The sequence below is a fragment of the Mauremys mutica genome, chromosome 1 (genome assembly GCF_020497125.1).
Source record: "Mauremys mutica isolate MM-2020 ecotype Southern chromosome 1, ASM2049712v1, whole genome shotgun sequence".
Taxonomy (NCBI): Eukaryota; Metazoa; Chordata; order Testudines; family Geoemydidae; genus Mauremys; species Mauremys mutica.
The window spans coordinates 317,074,062-317,092,243 of NC_059072.1; positions in this window are offsets into that span (position 1 = coordinate 317,074,062).

An 18,182-nucleotide genomic window follows, 5' to 3' on the forward strand; every position below is an offset into this window, starting at 1 on the left:
TGCCGTATCTTCTTTCTGCATCAACTAACGATATTCAGTAGCCTTTATAGAGTGTCAAGAAGGGATATTATTATTATTCCCTTCATTCCTAATAGAATGGAACTGTACCTCAGAAATCACTATTTTGTACCTGTTAACAAATGTTAATTGCTGTATCTCAAGATGAGTAGTAGAAAGGGGAGGGGGAGAAAGAGTGGTCAAGAGCAGACATTGGGATATCAATTTTTTTATTTGTGTGATGTTGTTGACATAAGTGGCAATATCATTGATGTAAGTGGTCATATTAGAATCATACAGCATCACAGCCTTCATTTCCTGCTTTATTTCTCTGGACTGGATTTCTAACAAGGAAGCTTTGAACAAGGACTGACGATTCCCAATCTGTTTTGGTGATCACAGAGGGACTTTTGCAAGCCAGAAGTCTATTCCATCGCTGCTAAACCTTGAAATAAGGACTTCGCAATCATGTGTATGTATATGATCTATTAAACATTTTTACTCTATTCTTTCATTAATAAATCTTTAGAAAATTCACTAAGGCTTGGCTGCAGTGTGGTATTTGAGTAAGATCTGAGATGCATATTGACCTGGGGGTAAGTATTTGATCCTTCGGTATTAGGAGAATCTCACATATAGTGAAATGGGTGAAATTTAACAACCTCTCACTATATTAGACTCGATTGTCTAGATGGGAGCCCAGGGCTGGAATGACTAAAAGGGACTGCATTCGGCATCTTGTTAACCTGTGTGGTTCTACACAGGGCCGGCTCCAGACCCCAGCACGCCAAGCAGGCGCTTGGGGCAGCATTGTCCTGGAAGGGCGGCATTTGGCTCCGGCGGACCTTCCGCAGTCATGCCTGCGGAGGGTCCCCTCTTCCCGCGGCTCCGCTTGAGCTCCCGCAGGCATAATTGCGGCGGGTGCGCTGGTTCCGCGGCTCGGACGGAGCTCCTCCACCGGAGCCGCGGGACCACGGGACCGTCTGCAGGCACTTCTGCCCCGGCTGCGGGACCGGGGAAGGGCGGCGCGAGCGGCGCGGTGCGCCGCCCTGCTTGGGGTGGCAAAATTTCTAGAGCCGCCCCTGGTTCTACAGGAGCTCTTTTGCTACTGGTTTGATGAATCTCATTATAGGATAAACCACCAATTTTGGTGGGCGGTTGTCTGCCCTGTTTCTTGGAGTCTGTCCTGAGTGTGGTCCATCCCAGGCACCTGGTCATAACACTATGGTTTGATAAAATTACAAAAGTAATTAAAGACTACTTCTCATTTAATGGCTCACTAGAAGTACAAAAAAAAACCAAAACAAAAAAACAAAAACAAAAAAACCAGACCAGGTGCCTTGAAGGCTATAGTATGGCATCATTTGATCTTGCAAGCTTCTGATCTTGTAAAATATATAGAGTAAAAAGAATATTATTGGAAGATGAATTTTTTTACACTTGGAAAAATAAAGAAATGGATCAAAGCAAAAAAAAATTTGTAACAGCCACAAGAGCACCCAACACCTATCTTGAATTCCAAACTGGGGGAAAACCTCAAGGAATGAAGAAATGCAGAGAAAATAATTAAACTGGACAAAGCACACATTACGTACAAAGATATTGAAGAAACTGAGGCAAAGCTGATAAAACTCTCACTTACAAAATTAAAGAAAAAAGCTGATCAGAACAGCATTAATGTAATCCAAGACTGAAGAGGAAATAAGAAAAACAGTATAAAATTCATAGGATGGGCTCACCACAATTGAACGCAGTGAATATTTATCAGGGCAGCAGGAAAAAGCGGACAGGACTCCTTTAAGCGTCCCTGCTGCCTTTGGGTTACAAGGGAAGGGAAAAGGAGATGAATTTATCTGAGCTGACCACAGCCAAGAGGGGGAAAAGAAAGTGGCAAGACTAGGCTGGAGTATTGCCCTACCCTGTGCATGAGAGGGAGGGGAGGGTATTATATCCTGTACATTCTGGAAGGGACTTTCTCTCTCTCTATCCAATCAATCACTGTTTGGCTATTTGACTAACTTTATCATAGCCCATAAACACCACAGAATGCTCTCTGTGTATACCAAAGCCAAACAAAACCTTTTAGATAATGGGCCAACTGGTGTAAATCAGCATAGCTTCATTGGCTTCAGTTATTATGCCAATTTATGTCAGCTGGAGGAAATTATGCGCAATGTCTGCAACCATTAAATTAAATAAGATTTTTTAACTTACATTTTATTTAGTCAGAAAATCTTGGTAAACCTGAGCAGTGGTTCTTAACCAAGGGTACATGTACCCCTGGGGGTACACAGAGGTTTTCCAGGGGGTGCATGAACTCATCTACATATTTGCCTAGTTTTACAACAGGCTACATAAAAAGCACTAGCAAAGTCAGTACAATCTAAAATTTTATACAGACTAAATGGGAAAGTAAGCAATTTTTCAGTAATAGCTTGCTGTGAAACATTTGTATTTTTATGTCTGATTTTGTAAGCAAGTAGTTTTTAAGTGGAGGTGAAACTTGGGATATGCAAGACAAATCAGACTCCTGAAAGGGGTACAGTAGTCTGGAAAGGTTGAAAACCACTGGACTAGAGCTTAGCAAGTGTTCTGTTTCCCTGTCCTGCACCACCCTGCCATAGTGCTTGTTACTGTGAGCAACGCTCCCGCTATATGTTCTTTGTACTGAGCAGGCTACAAACGCCCCTGAGCATGACATTTTTGTACTTGGTCCTGCTTACGTTTGTCCAAGAACGAAATTTGGGTTTGTTGGGGGGAGTGTGAGGCATGTGTATGGGGGGAGAGGGTTGTCACACCATGATGGGTGGGGGGTTCTGTGGAGGGAGGTGAGGAGTGTTCAGGAGGGGTTGTGTGTGCAGGGGGGAGGAGGGGGGCTTGCCCCACGTTGGCCTCTCCACAGTGTTACACATTAGTCCCTGTCCCTGCCATATGGGGTCCCAGAGGGATGTGATTCACTCTGCAGCAGCAGCCTTACCAGCCCAGCCTGGAGTCTGTGCAGAGAGAGGGGTATGTGTGTAGGTACATGTATGCATAAGTCAGAGAGAGAGACAGACAGACCACACCTCCCCCAGTGCCGTCTCTACAGCTCCCATTGGCCAGGACCATGACCAACGGGAGCTGTGGGGGCGGCGCCTGTGGGTGCAGGCAGCACACAGAGCCCCCTGGCCCCAGGGGCCAGACATACCAGCTGTTTCCGGGAGCACTCATCCCCCCTGCACCCAAACTCCCTGTCCCAGCCCAGTGAAAGTGAGTGAGGGTGGGGGAGAGCGAGCAATGGAGGGAGGAGGGATGGAGGGAGTAAGGGTGGGGCCTCAGAGAAGGGGCAGGGCAGGGGTATTCAGTTTTGTGTGATTAGAAAGTTGGCAACCCCAACTGAATCCCCGGAAACCACCTGGGCGGGGGAGGGAGGGCCCTTTGGCCCTTTCAGGACACAGCTCCGGAACCTCTGCTGAGTAGGGTGACCAGACAGCAAATGTGAAAAATCAGGATGGGGTGGGGGGTAATAGGAGCCTATATAAGAAAAAGACCCCAAAATAGGGACTGTCCCTATAAAATTGGGACATCTGGTCACCCTACTGCTGAGCCAGGCTGGCACCACAGCACCCAGCCAGGCCCCTTGGCTGAGCCCCTATGCAAGGGGCCTCCCTCAACCCCACAGCCACTACCTCCCAGCCAGACCGACCATGGCCCTGAGACCAGCAGTGCTTTTGCTCCCCCTGCAACAAGGAGGTGGGGCCATATGTCCTATGATCCAAATAGTGCTGGGGGGAGCAAAGCATGTTCCTAACGGGACCCACCATGTCTCTGTTAGGCCTGCATACAGGAGACTTGAGCAGCACAGTTTCTGACCAGCACAGTATATAAAAGATTGCTGCTGCTGCTGCATGTGCACAGCTTACAGGGAACATTGTAGAGTATTCCAAATAAAAGGAATTAAGACTTTATCACAGCAGCAATCACTATCCTAGGGTAATATATCTTTGCAGTATAAGATCCTTATAAGCTGGTGGGCTGTTTCACCAGCCCAGGAAGGAAAGCAAACACCATTCCAAAGTCCCTACAAAATCCCATCTCTCCTGCTATTTTCTTCTGATAGCAATATGATCAATAAAAAGCGGGGGAAGGGGGTGAGGAGATTAGTCCCGAGCATCATATCTGTAAGGTGACTCAGATAAATATTTATTACAGTAAAGAATGTCAAGATCTTTTTGAAGTTTTATATATTTTCACTGACATTTGTAGTGAAATGCTGAGAAATTATCATAGCCAGTGAAAGGAAAGAGTCATTGTCTAACTGCAATGTAAGCCTAGGACTTGAGTCAGCTCACCCATGTTAGGGAACCCTGGGCTTGAGTATCTACACTGTATTTTAACCCGATGTTAAGACATTTCTAACCTGTGCTCTGGTGTCCACACTACAGTGTGCAGACCGATGTCAAAGTAACTATATCCCAGAGTCCTTAGCGCCCTCCCTCCCCCCCCAAAAAATATGGCTACTCCCGCCCTTGGACTGTGGTGCACTGTGGGAAAACTTTACTGCTCACCCTGCACATTACCAGGAAGCAGCTTGCTTTGCAAAAACTTTGATTGGTTTGCTCTCCTTTGCAAATCCAGGAGGCTCTCTGAGAGTGTTTTTTTTTTTTTTAAATGGAGATATACTGGTCTCCTAGAACTGGAAGGGACCTGCCTTCACTAGCAGGACCAAGTCCTGATTTTTGCCCCAGATGGCCCCCTCAAGGATTGAACTCACAACCATGAGTTTAGTAGGCCAATGCTCAAACCACTGAGCTATCACTCTGCTGCCTAGGAAGGTTATGGAAGCTCTATCTCTGGAGATATTTACGAGTAGGTTAGATAAATGTCTATCAAAGATGATCTAGAGAGTATTTGGTCCTGCCATGAGGGCAGGGGACTGGACTCGATGACCTCTCGAGGTCCCTTCCATTCCTAGAGTCTATGAATCTATGATGACATGTGCGATATTGATGCGAGTGATTTAGGTGATGAACTGAAAGCCCTTTCAAGATACATTTCAGCAGGATCAACTCCAAAGGCTGTTCTGAAATATATGTGCACAAATAAGATGACCACCCTCTTTCCAAATGCTTTTGTTGCTCTGCGCATACTTTTAACACTTCCTGTAACAGTTGCCAGTGGAGAACGCAGCTTCTCCAAGCTGAAGTTAATAAAAACACATCTATGCTCTACAATGACACAGGAGAGGCTGGTTGGCCTTGCAACCATCTCAATAGAGCATGAGCTGGCCCAGACTGTGGACCTTCAGGAAGCAGTTCAAATCTTTGCAACAAAGAAGGCATGGAAAGGGCCACTTTGATTATTCAAACAGATAAAAATGCCAGTGTTTACTATGCAGACAAGAAAAGTTACATTTGCTGTTCAGGCGTTTGAAAGTTAAGTGTTACTTACAATTTTTGAACAAGGCATTTAAAGTTGTTAGTTCTCCTTTATTGGGGTAGGTAGCAGAGCAGTACCATGAGAGGAGCAGAACAGGAAGAAGGCAGAATTGAGACCTTTCAAAGTTTTGGCCCAAGCGAGAGGGCACGGGGGTGTCATTTGAGCTCCCTGCTTCAGGTGCCAAAATGTTGTGGGCCAGCCCTGGCTACAACAAGCAAATTCTCTAAAGACAATAGTTTGCTTTGCTCAAAATCAAATCAGCCAACCACTAGTTTGCTGCCTGGTGTTTTTTCTTGCTGATCTCTAATTAGTAGATCTCCAATCAGGTGTATACATGTGCATAGACCTGATTTCTGAGCTCAATTTCACACCTTATCACATCACTCCTGCTTTACTGCCAGGTAGGTACAAATGGAATCAGGCCATGGTACTCAAAAGAGGAAGTGGAATTTGAACTAAAGGGAACCATTCTGATCCAGTTTACACTGGGCAAAGCAGGAGTTGTTTCACTTAAGTCAATTACCTAGCACTGGTGTGAAATCAGAGCGAGGCCCATCAGCTAGTAAATGTAGTGGGGTCTGGTTCTAAAGTTGTACTGATTTTACGGCCTCTGTTATCCAGAAGGTCAGACTGTCACAAAGCATGATGGGCATAGTCAAACTTAGTGATCAGAGCTGTGGCAGCCAGAACTAGTGGCTGAAGCCAGGGAATCACAGCCAGAATCAGGAGTCCAGAATGGGGTTGGAGCAAGGCTGGAGCAAGCTTGAAAAGTCTGTTGTCACTGTCAGGCAAGGGAAGTTCCAAGCCTTGGAGTGAGGTTAAGCAGGCTGAGCGGCTGTTTCTCCTGTGAGGCTTATATAGCTACCCTGCAAGTCACCAGACCATTTATTGGCTTGTGGATTGGCTGGAGCCTACTGTGGGAATGATTCATCAGTGCATGTGACTTAATCAGGCTCTAGTTCAGGAATAGTCATCACCTTACATGTTATTGTTAGATGATTATAATGATCCCTTCTGACTTTAAAATCAATGAAGAGAATTACACTCAATATGAGAACAGAATCAGGCCCCTACTGATTCAGGTAAGTACAGTTATGTCTCAGGAGGCCTATCACCTTCTAGCACAAATAAGTAGTGCACAAAAACATGCCAATTCATAATAATGGACATATTTCGTAGGGAAACGTGTTGGATTTGCACAGAAGAAACTGTGAACTACGGAAACGATATTTTTGCTGTGTCTGAGAAGCATGGAACAAATAGGAAATGCATTTAAAATTAGAGTGGGAAGTACATGGACTTTTAAAGCTAATTTGCTATGTGGAAGTAGAAGTATATAGAAGGGAGCTTTACTACATTTTATTTTAAAATGTTGTAACATTATTTGCATATAAAGGAGATCAGTTTCTGTCTTTTAAGAATCTGAAACTATGTTGTAGCCCCATCTGCTGGATTGAGGTACAATATACCTGGCTGACATTCCCTGGGCTTCACATGAAGAAGGTAATAGTGCCTGGCTGAGGGTAAGGCTCCTTAAACTTCCACGTGGGATGAAAAATTTAATTTTACTGCATGATATAACTCTGATTCTGTGAAGCCAGGTGGATCTGTGTTTCAACTATCATTCATTAACTGCTTATATTAACTATTTCTATTATTAAAAGGCTGCAAAGCTACACTTGTCATTCTGTAAGTCATCTATGGAAAAAAAACCTTTCTAGTGGTGGACAATATTATGGACTTCATATTTCTTTTTAAAGTCAAAACTGATTGTTCTTCAGTAAAATAAAAGTGACAACGTTTGTAACCATATTGTTCAGTCTCTCAGAAGACTTCTGAATTTATATTTTGAGAGCTGGATTATGCTTTCAGTTACACAACTATGCAAAAGTGTTAATTGCCCACTTCATTTTAAGTGGTACCCTACAACACGTGCAAACCTCTTTTGCTTAACAAACTGTCCCACCTTGTATTTATCTTGAACACTCTGCTTACTCTTCCCAGACCTGAGGAAGAGCTCTATGAAGCTTGAAAGCTTATCCCTTCCACCAACAGAAGTTGGTCCGGTAAAAGATATTACCTCATCCACCCAGTCTTTCTCATGCCTACTGAAGTCAGTTTCGTGGCTGTAACAGAGAGCAGAATTTGGCCATAAGACCATATAGTATTTCTAGAAATTATATACTTAAATACTGAGAAGCAAAACTGCATTGGTAAAGTCTGGTTGAAATCCAATAGTTGCTGCCTGTTGGGCATCTGCTTCAAAATATGCAGGCTTCTGCTTAAAATAAAATGAAAAGGGGGTGGGAAAATTCCTTCCAATGTACAAATATAGAGGGCATTACTGAGAGCTTTATTCCCCTTTGAATTATTGAATAAGGCTGCAATATAGCATGCCCCACTGGAGTTTCTTACTCAGACTAGATGGAAAGATAGTCTGGCTTCCTGGGAAATTAAGGGCTCACCTACACCAACCGGGGGATTGACACACGGCGATTGATGCCGATTTAGCAGGCCTAGTGAAAACCTGTTAAATCAACCGCAGATCACTCTCCCATCAACTCTTGTACTCCACCGGAATGAGAAGAATAAGGCCATGGCTACACTTGCAAATTTGCAGCGCTGCAGCAGGGTGTGAAAACACACCCTCTCCGGTGCTGCAAATTGCGGCGCTGCAAAGCGCCAGTGTGGTCAAAGCCCCAGCGCTGGGAGCGTGGCTCCCAGCGCTGTATGTTATTCCCCACAGGGAGGTGGAGTACGGACAGCGCTGGGAGAGCTCTCTCCCAGCGCTGGCGCTTTGACTACACTTAGCGCTTCAAAGCGCTGCCACGGCAGCGCTTTGAAGTGCAAGTGTAGCCATAGCCTAAGAGGAGTTGACGGGAGAGTGTCTCCCATCAACATAGCATAGTGTGGACTCCGCGGTAAGTAGATCTAAGCTACATTGACTTGAGTTACGCTACTAATGGAACTCAAATTGTGTAGCTTAGCTCGACTCAAACATTTGTACTGGTGGTATGTACACATACCACACCTCTGAGTTTTTATATATATATTTAACACGATTATAAATGCTGAAAGCAAAGCGGGGTAATAACCTCGTGACCCCAAGGGGTCCCAAGCCCCAGTTTGAGAACCCCTGCTTTACCCTATCCCCACTAAACATTATGTCCTAGAAAAACAGATCAACCTTCAACTCATGAAGAACATGAAAGGCCATTCTGTGGTAACCAGACACTTTTGATATAGGCTGCACATGTTCATTAAGTCTTGACGTGAGGGTGAAATAATTATTTGATGGGATTTTCCATTACACGAAGAACATTTAAAATTCCATTTTACTGGTGTAAGACAATTACGTGAAATAACTTACTAGATCTGATTTGTTAAAAGTCCTGGGCACAATGCATGCACAAAAATGAACACTGCATTTCTGCACTAGCTTTTTTCTTGCAATTATCATGATAGTGGATGCAAGTGGCTTCATATTGTAGAGAGTTTGTCCTGTAACATACATAACAATCCAGCCATTACTTTTTCTGAATATTTCATAGCAGTATTAAAGTTAGATTGATTCAGATTTTATTGGTTTTGCATTTTGTCCTAAACGTGGAGAGCACACGCCTATTGTGAGACATTATATTGCACTTCCAAAGTACCTGAGACTGATTTGTCATTCACTTAAAATTTTTTGAAACAAGAGAAACATCCATTATTTTCAGAACTATACCATGCATATTCAAATCTTACAGAAACTTAAATAGAATCTTTCCTATACTTATACCTGAGAACAGAATTTTACCCCTACATAACTTTAAATATTCAAACTCTCACCAGTACTTGCCTGCTAAATTTCCTCTTAGACCAAATTCCTTGTTGTTAGGATTCACTTAATTGTTGCCTAAATCCTAATGGCCTCTCATAGCTCAAGAAATTAAGAAAAGAATTTTCACCCCTGATATCACTTTCACATCTATAACCTTCTCATAGGAATTTTTCTCACAATACTCTGACTCCAAATTATACAAATCCCCTATACAATTAAGCTTGTTATAACAAAGCAACAAGAATGAGATCTGGTTCCCACTGATGATACATTTAATATTGCTGTAAAATCAGCCACAGCAATTGCTGCTTTTCTGTTTGAAAGCCATCACATGAGCAGCTTAATCAAGAACAAAATTATAGACAAGGGAAGCAGAAGGGTTTGTGTGTTGCTCACTTTGAAAGCATAAATCCCATCTGATAGCCATAGAGATCCACTGCAGCATGAGTTACTGAAGCAATATGACACAACAGACTGTGCAGAACCTCTTACAAATACAATGAATAGCCACAGGGAATAATGCAGCACTCCTGCATTGTGGATCGTTCAGCCATATGACGTGAATTGTGATGATAAAGTAGTTGTATGGTTTTCTTTTTAAGATAGTGATTTTAAGCATTGTTTTAGATATTTCTATTCCTGGTAAACTAGTTCCTAGGGAATTGTTTTCTTTAAATGTTAAACATAATATATAAATCTAAGGGTCAGATCCTCAACTTGTGTAAATCAGCATAATTTCATTCAAGTAATGGAGTTATGTTGATTTACAAAAGCTGAGGATCTGACCGATAAAACAAATAACTGGTCACTTATTTGCTATTTTTTTCTTTTTAGATTCTCCATCTGCCATTGAATGTATGCCTCCAATTTAGTTTTTTCCATTAAAAATTGACACTCAAACATGAGAACGCCGTGTAGGGAGTGGGGAAGAAGGAAAGGGAGAGCCACAGATGGCTACAGCCAAAGCACAACTTATTCAAAACAGACAGATGATTGGCACAAAGAGCTGGAAGGGTAGGGAAAAGTATTCAGACAGCAGTGTGACTTTTACATTGACATTCTTTTAAAACAGCAATAAGAGCCTCAGCCCTAGTGCACTCATGTACTTCCTGTCAGTCACAAAAATATTTTAAAAGGTTTACCATTAGTCCAACTTGATAAATATTGATGTAACCCCCAAAGAGCTTACCTTGATACCTGGATCTCTGTGCTAATAACCCAGGGAGGCATGAGGGCCTTCGGCAGACTCACGGTCTGCTAGGCAACCAAGAGGGAAAGAAGAGAGACTTTTTGGCAGGCCCTGTAAGCTCAGAGAAATATAGCAGGTGTGTCTACTTAGAGAGAGGAAGGGGGTAGACTGTAGAGTAAAAGCCTGAGGTAGAAGAGCTAGCCTGACCAATAGGAGGGGGCTCAGTGAGATGCCTGCCCCCCTGGAAGCCATTTGGAGGAGTCTGGAGCCAGCCCCTGACTGTGATTCTCAGCCCCTCTGCAATGGCTGAGGAGTCCAGATCCATCTCTGAATCTGAGGATCACTGCTGGAGTTGTGAGTACTATCTTTTAGAGAGATAGGGAAATTGTTGGGAGTCCCTTTATTCCCTGAACTGTGTCTCCAAACCAAGGGATAAGGGTTTGGGAATTTTATCACCTGCTGCCTATTAAATATGTGGAGGGACTTATCATTTTATCCCATGTGTGAGTCTTTTGGGCTGTACTGAACCAAGTCAGCCAAGTTGCTTATTGCTGCTCAGAATATATCGTGGTCACAGGTCATCACAGGGCTCAACAATGTATGTGTATCAACAGGACACTAAATCTTACTCTTGCTCTATCAGGTCACATGAGTGGGGAAATTTATGGGTATTATCAGCTGGAGAACTGGTGTCCTTCAGAGTAGTGGTTTCCCTGTTAAGTTGTATTTACTTCCTGTTTCATACTCTGTTGAATATATTGTGTGTGTTTGTGTTATTCCTTGGGAGTCTCTAACTAGCTGGCAAGTAAGTGGAGGTTACCCTGTGGTTAGAATTTTCCTTCCAAGTTGTCCTGGTGACCTGCCAGGAAGGTGCAAATGGAATGGAGGCACTGCCAAATAAATTATTATGAGAAGAAAATAAGGAAGTTAAACCCTGCTAAGCTGGAGGTGGGATCCAGACGAACCAGGCCTGTCTATCAAAACCCATAAGGAGATTGGTGTTAAAGGAGTAACCTAACAGATAGGGTCACTATATTGCAGTACTGAAAATAAGTGGGATTTAGACTCCTAAGGGTGGGATCACAAGGTATCACTCCTCAGCTGCCCCCTAACTCTGTAGGCTCCTATACTTCTGCTGGTTGGCATGCACAGCAGCTGGGTACCTAACTCCCAGCAGATTTCACAACCCCTGCTCAGCTTTAGGGCCTGATCCAGTAGACATGCTCAGTTGCCTTTGAGCATGTCTACCAGATTGGGCCCTGCACAAAGCACAGCTGGAGATGGTGATGCCTCCCACTTCTTACTCAAGAGCCTAGTCTTCAGAGCATTCACACAGGATGTGGCAGACTCGTGTTCAAATCCTCCCTCTGCCTGAGGTGGAGCAGAGACTTGAATTGATGTCTCCTTTCTCTCTTGAGAGTGCACTGAGCAGGTGGATGTTAGATATGCTGGGGTTGGTCTCTCTCCTGCTGAAGCTGTTCCACTTTGTACAAATAATCAAATATTCTGTGGGAGAGAATAAGACTGAATGACTGACTCTATAGTCCAGTGGCTTGGGTACTCACCTGTTCATGTTCCTGCTCCAATGAATATTTTAGCGTTCTACATAAGTGGAATATGGCCAAAAGTAAGAGGATTTGAACCTCAGCCTCTCACATCATGGGTGAGTGTGCTAACCACTAGGTAAATAGTAGCAGTGGCCAGGCATGCCAAACCCACAAGAAACACAGAAATTGGGCTTGGTTTTGGCTTAATTGGCTTGTGAGTTGCTTTTTGGCTTGTAGCTTGTTGCTTGTTATAGCTTGTTGTTGGTTTTTTTATCATCTCCCAGCAAGCAAGGACAAGGGGGGCAAGCAGGGGCAAGGGGAGAGAGAGTCAGGGGTGCACAGAGGGTCCACCACAGTCCCAGACTGCACGCTAGGGGGATCTAGTCACATAGAGTGTTGGGGTTCTTAAAGATTGGCTTGTTTTGGCCTTGTTTTGAAATGGGATTAGCTTGATTTCTGGCTTGTGGAAGTTGGCAACTGCGGTAGTGGCCCTACTATCATCACCATCATTTTGTGTAGGGCCTGATTCACTAGATTTGCTCTACTGGGTCAGGCCCCACAGATAAGATAGGCAAGGGGTGTGAGTCCCGTTGGGATGAGTTAGGCACCAAGCTGCTCAGTAGTGTCAGGAAGGATTCAGGTGGGTGCATGCTCAGGAAAAGTGTATGTGCCTAAGGGACTTCTCCAGTAAGCAGAAGTTTTGTGATTGACGGTGGCAATGTTGGAGTCGAGTGCCTAAGTTCCCCCTGTGAATCCTGCCTCTTTAGGCACTTTTGAAAAATAAACCTTATTTGTACAGTATTCATCAGTAAATAGTTGATGTTCAACACACTTGCCACACTGTGGTAATCACAGTCATTATCTATTCTAACTACTACTTCTGGGGAAATTCTGCACCCAAAAATTAAAACTCTGCATACCATATTTTAAAATTCTGCATATTTTATTTGTCAAAATAACACAATAGAATCATGTCAGTTTCAATTATGTTGGTAATTTATTTTAAAATACCTGTCAACAAGCATGTCTGTAAAAATACGGATAACAAAAGAAAAAAGATTCAGGAAATGTTTTTTGACACAGAGCTTTCTTACGAGGCATATTAATACAGAACTTTGAGTAATAAATCATTTAAACTATAATACAAAATATATTTGCTCTACCCCTCAAAAGCCATGCAAAGGCTTGGGGGAGTCAGGGGTAATGAAGGAGCTGAGGGAGAGAAGTAATTGCTGGGTGGGAGCCTCGGAGTCAATGTGGAGGGTTGTTAGATGTGGATGGGAGAAGTATGGAACAGGGTTTTTTATGGACGGGGGAAGGGATTGTTAGAGAGTTGGGAGAGCCTCCCCCATGCAGACCCTGGTTGACCCCTAGCTTATCCCATTCAGTCAGGCACATCTGCCCCTGTCCCCATGTGTCCCTGCACCCCCACTTCCATTCAGCCCCTGGCTCAGTGCTGTCACCCCACTAGCTCCTGTGCCCTTGCCCCAGTCTGTCCACCCCACTAGCCCTTCTGACCCACAGTCTATGTGATCCCCACAGCAGCCCCATGTGTCCTACTCTGGTCATCCCTCCCATATCTCATGCCTTCTCATCTGGCCCCATGGGCAGGGCACTGTGAGGAAGGCAGCCTCTGACCCCGCTCTCTTTGCAGCTGGCTGCTCTCTCTTCTGGTGCCACCTCAGCCTACATGCTGACTGGGAGCCAGAGACTGATGTAATAAAGGGGGCTGTGTGGTATCTCTTTAGCTTCTTGATAACCAGTGTGGGGAATCAGGAGCACAGTTCTGTGACTGGTCAGCGAATTTAACTGTAGTGCTAACCACCATTTCTGGGAGAATCTATGCTCCTTTTTTGCAGCTTGCCCTGACCTTGGCATTTTCAGTGTGAGCTGCCCTACGTGCCTCGGGTCACAACTTTCACTTAGGAGTTTTGAATTATTAGTTGCAGATAACCCAGAAATCAACCTTGATTCAACCTGCTTTATAGGCATCTTTTAAACCAACTTCGATTTCATTTGCTGTTAACCCTCTGACCAAGCTCCTAGGATTTCCACCCCCCTGTCAGGGGAGGGGTAGCTCAGTGGTTTCAGCATTGGTCTGCTAAACCCAGGGTTGTGAGTTCAATCCTTCATGGGGGCCATTTAGGGATCTGGGGCAAAAAGCTGGGGATTTGGTCTCCCTTTGAGCAGGGGGTTAGACTAGATGACCTGAGGTCCCTTCCAACCCTGATATTCTGTGTTGGCAAATCCTTGTCCCTATCCCCTCTGTGGGGAGAAAAGCTCCTGCATGTAGTAGAATCTATATGATTACACTGCCCAAGGTGGGCAGGATGCAAACAATCTGGGAAAGGACTGTTTGTTGGCCCTTGTGAACTATACACGTGTGGTATTTGGGGGGTGGTAATGGGCCAGCTGGGTAGTTATGTGGTTCCATTGACCAGCCCTCTGTAGGGTACAGTGGGAGCTGCAGCAATAGAGAAAATTCTATATCCCTGAAGCTGTAATAGCAGCCTAGAGATAGGATTCCTACTCTCTCTGGCCATTGTGGAGCCCTCCTATGCCAAGCCTGGGAAAATTGCAATAAAATGCTTAAGCTAGGTGCTAGTGGCTATCTCTGTAATAGCAAGCAAGAGTTGGAATTTGAGCTATACTTTAGTTCAGTGATATGAAGGCTGGTTAGACAGCTAAATCATTGTCAGTGGGAGCCGGCAAGTTAAATTCTGGATTCCACAGATGGAGAACAAGAGCTCAGCCACTGCACTGCTTCACAAACAACCAGATCAGTGAATTTTCAGTAAGAGGTTGAGTTTCAATTAGAGTGGTAGGGTCACCTCCTTCCCAAGGTTAAAAAAATACACAATTGTTTTGTGTTGACAGTGTTAGATATTTTTACACACCGATGCCTAGGAATGCTTATGTTAAACCCCAGCTGAAACTCCTGACAGGTGACAGGTTGGACAGTGCAGTAAGTCTTTGATGTAGAGTGCCAACTAAATGTCATCCGGCATAATCACCAATCTGAGCATTGAGGAGCTTCATGGAACTGCCCCCTACACAAATAATTGCTGCTGGTGGCTTCTAGTAATGAATTCCATCGGCAGTGTCCTCTCATTCTCCTACACGTTATGGAGCAGGGTAAAAGGAATAGATGAATTTCACTATAACTGTCCTAACAACATATATTGAACAAAATCCTCCTACTTTTCTCCTTTCTAGGTGAAATAATCCCAGTTTGTGCACATCTCAGCATGTGTGTATGTATGTACACGCGCACTCATTCACTGCCTCTAACAGTCTTCATTTCCCTTCTAACTGAAATTGAGAAGTTCCAGAGAACTTTTCCCAACCATCACTTATCTCACTTCTTAGCTTTTTTACTTTTATTATGGTCTTTTTAGGTACAGAGTGTTAATTGCTTACATTTTCTAGAGTTACCAAGATTTTTCCCCCCACTACATAAATACATAGCACATGTTGGGATGAATACATTATGGACAGAACAATCATCAAAGCTGCATGCAGCATTGCACTTGTATCGTCCATCCCATCAAAATAACCATCCCTTTTATACTAAACTACATCTACTGCTTGAAAAATATATAATATTGACCTTCCTGGCTTCAAACTCTAGACCCTTGATTTCAATCTGGGCTTACAATTTCTAGGATGTTCTTTTCAGGATCACTTCTTAAGACAAACATTTGGTTGACGAATAACTAATCAAAGTTTAATTTGAAACGATCTGTCCTATTATCTACTGATTAGACAGATAATGGATAATCATAACATGTTTTTGATCTTTTGTCCTGATCAAATGTAGATTTGTTCAAAGGCTAATCAAAACGCTCCATTCATAATTATTATACTACTAAATTATCATTTGGAAAGACAGCACATCTAAGAGAAATACATGCTACATTCTGGGCAGTACGCAAATAGAAAACAAACACTGACTTATAACGTAAGCAATATTTATTTCCACAGGATCAACATTTCTCTGATCAAAAGCATTTCCCATTGGGGGGGTGGGGGGGGAAGAGGCCACATACTTGAAAAAAAAATTGCTGTTCAACGAGAATGGCACTTACTCATTAAAAATATTTTATGGTATTTATACACTGTATTCAGAATTTGATCAAAAGCAGCAAATCTTTTGCTCTTCATAACATACTCTTTGGATCAAAATGTATTTTCTATTACATAGTTAAACCATCTAGTCCAACAACCTACAGTTCACTGGGAGTTATGTCTTCATAGATTGCTCCAAGTTCAGTCAATGTGAACAAAGAGCTCTGATCTCTCATTTTTTGTGGTGGTCTTTGTGATGTGTTGCATGTGCCCTACTGTATTAATAACACTGATATGTCAAGATTTTTCTACTCTGAAGATTGCCCGTAATATTCAATTATCTGAATCTAGCTGTTAATTATACTTTGTTTTGAATAACAGGAAGCCAGATATCTTAGTACCTGTTGACTATGTATTTGTCAGGTTAAGTTTTCTATAACCATTCCCAGATTTTCTTATACCATGGTTCTTAAAACTTCCTGGAAAGGGAATTATGGACACTTTCAATCCTTAATATCACAGTCCTATCTTAATCTTCCTCTGCTTCCTGCAAAGCTGAGTCCCAAACTCCTCCTCTCTCTCTTTACTTTGCCATTGATAAGCCTCTTGATCCACCTCAGAATTCTCTGCTTGTTTCAATTTTAACAGAGTCCCAGGGAATGAAGCGCTTTCCTCCGTATTTAGTTTTCAGATACTAACATTCTTGCATTGCTAAATAAAAGTGAATTTTAAATGGAAAGCCTCATTTAGATCAAGCTTTCTTTAATTCTCTGTCTTCCCCTATTTCTCTTCTCTGCTTCAAAGTAACCACTGAAAAATATTGAAAGACTTGAATTTTTTCTCCTTGGAGAAAAGGGTTTTGTTTTGTTTTGTATTTTTGCCTCTCTCATAAGACACTTCCCGCTGATAATTAATAAGATGCAGCACTATGTTCCTAGGGCTAATTTCCTGAGTCTTGGGGGCAGAGAAGATGGGGTTCTGTGTATTTCAATTACTACTTCTGAAGCTTTCAAAAATAGTTTACCAACACAGTAAAGGGATCATTAAGATGATCTGATCTGATCTGCATAACACAAGGCATAGAATTACACTCAGTGGAGGAAAGAAACGTTTTTTTCTATGTTCTAAGGACTCCCTCCCCATCCCTTAGTCTAATACAGTGGTTCTCAACCAGGGCTATGCATACCCCCTGGGGGTATGCAGATGTCTTCCAGGGGGTACATCAACTCTTCTAGATATTTGCCTCCTTTGATAACTAGCATTAGCAAAGTCAGTGCAAACTAAAATTTCATATAGATAATTATTTATACTGCTCTATACACTATACATGAAATGTAAGTACAATATTTATATTCCAATTGATTTATAATTATATGGTAAAGATGAGAAAGTAAGCAATTTTTCAGCAATAGTGTACTGTGACACTTTTGTATTTTTGTCTGATTTTGTCTGATTTTGTAAGCAAGTAGTTTTTAAGTGAGATTTAACTTGGGGGTAGACAAGACAAATCAGACTCCTGAAAGGGGTACAGTAGTCTGGAAAGATTGAGAGCCACTGGAGTAATATGACTTCCTTTAGCACCTCATCCCCTGCTCCACCAAACACTGAAATTATATCTGTACCCTCTATTCTCAATAACACCTAGTTTAAGAGTCAATGCTTGCTCTGACTTTTCTAGCTCTTTGATCTTAGGACCTGAAGGTTCAGGACTGCATCAGAAATCTCCCCCAATTCCAACCACCACAATACTCACAGCCATCCCGAAGAATTGCAGTAAAAGCTAGTGCAGGGATTGGCAACCTTTGGCATGTGGCTTGCCAGGATAAGCCCCCTGGTGGGCCGGGCTGGTTTGTTTACCTGCCACATCTGCAGGTTCAGCTGATCGCAGCTCCTACTGGCCGTGGTTCACCGTTCCAGGCCAATGGGGGCTGCGGGAAGCGGCGTGGGCCCAGGGATGTGCTGGCTGCCGCTTCCCACAGCCCCCATTGGCCTGGAATGGTGAACAGCAGCCAGTGGGAGCTGCAATTGGCCGAACCTGAGGACACGCAAGTAAACTAACTGGCCTGGCTCACCAGGGGGCTTATCCTGGCAGGCCATGTGCCAAAGGTTGCCGATCCCTGAGCTAGGGTAATGGCAAGAT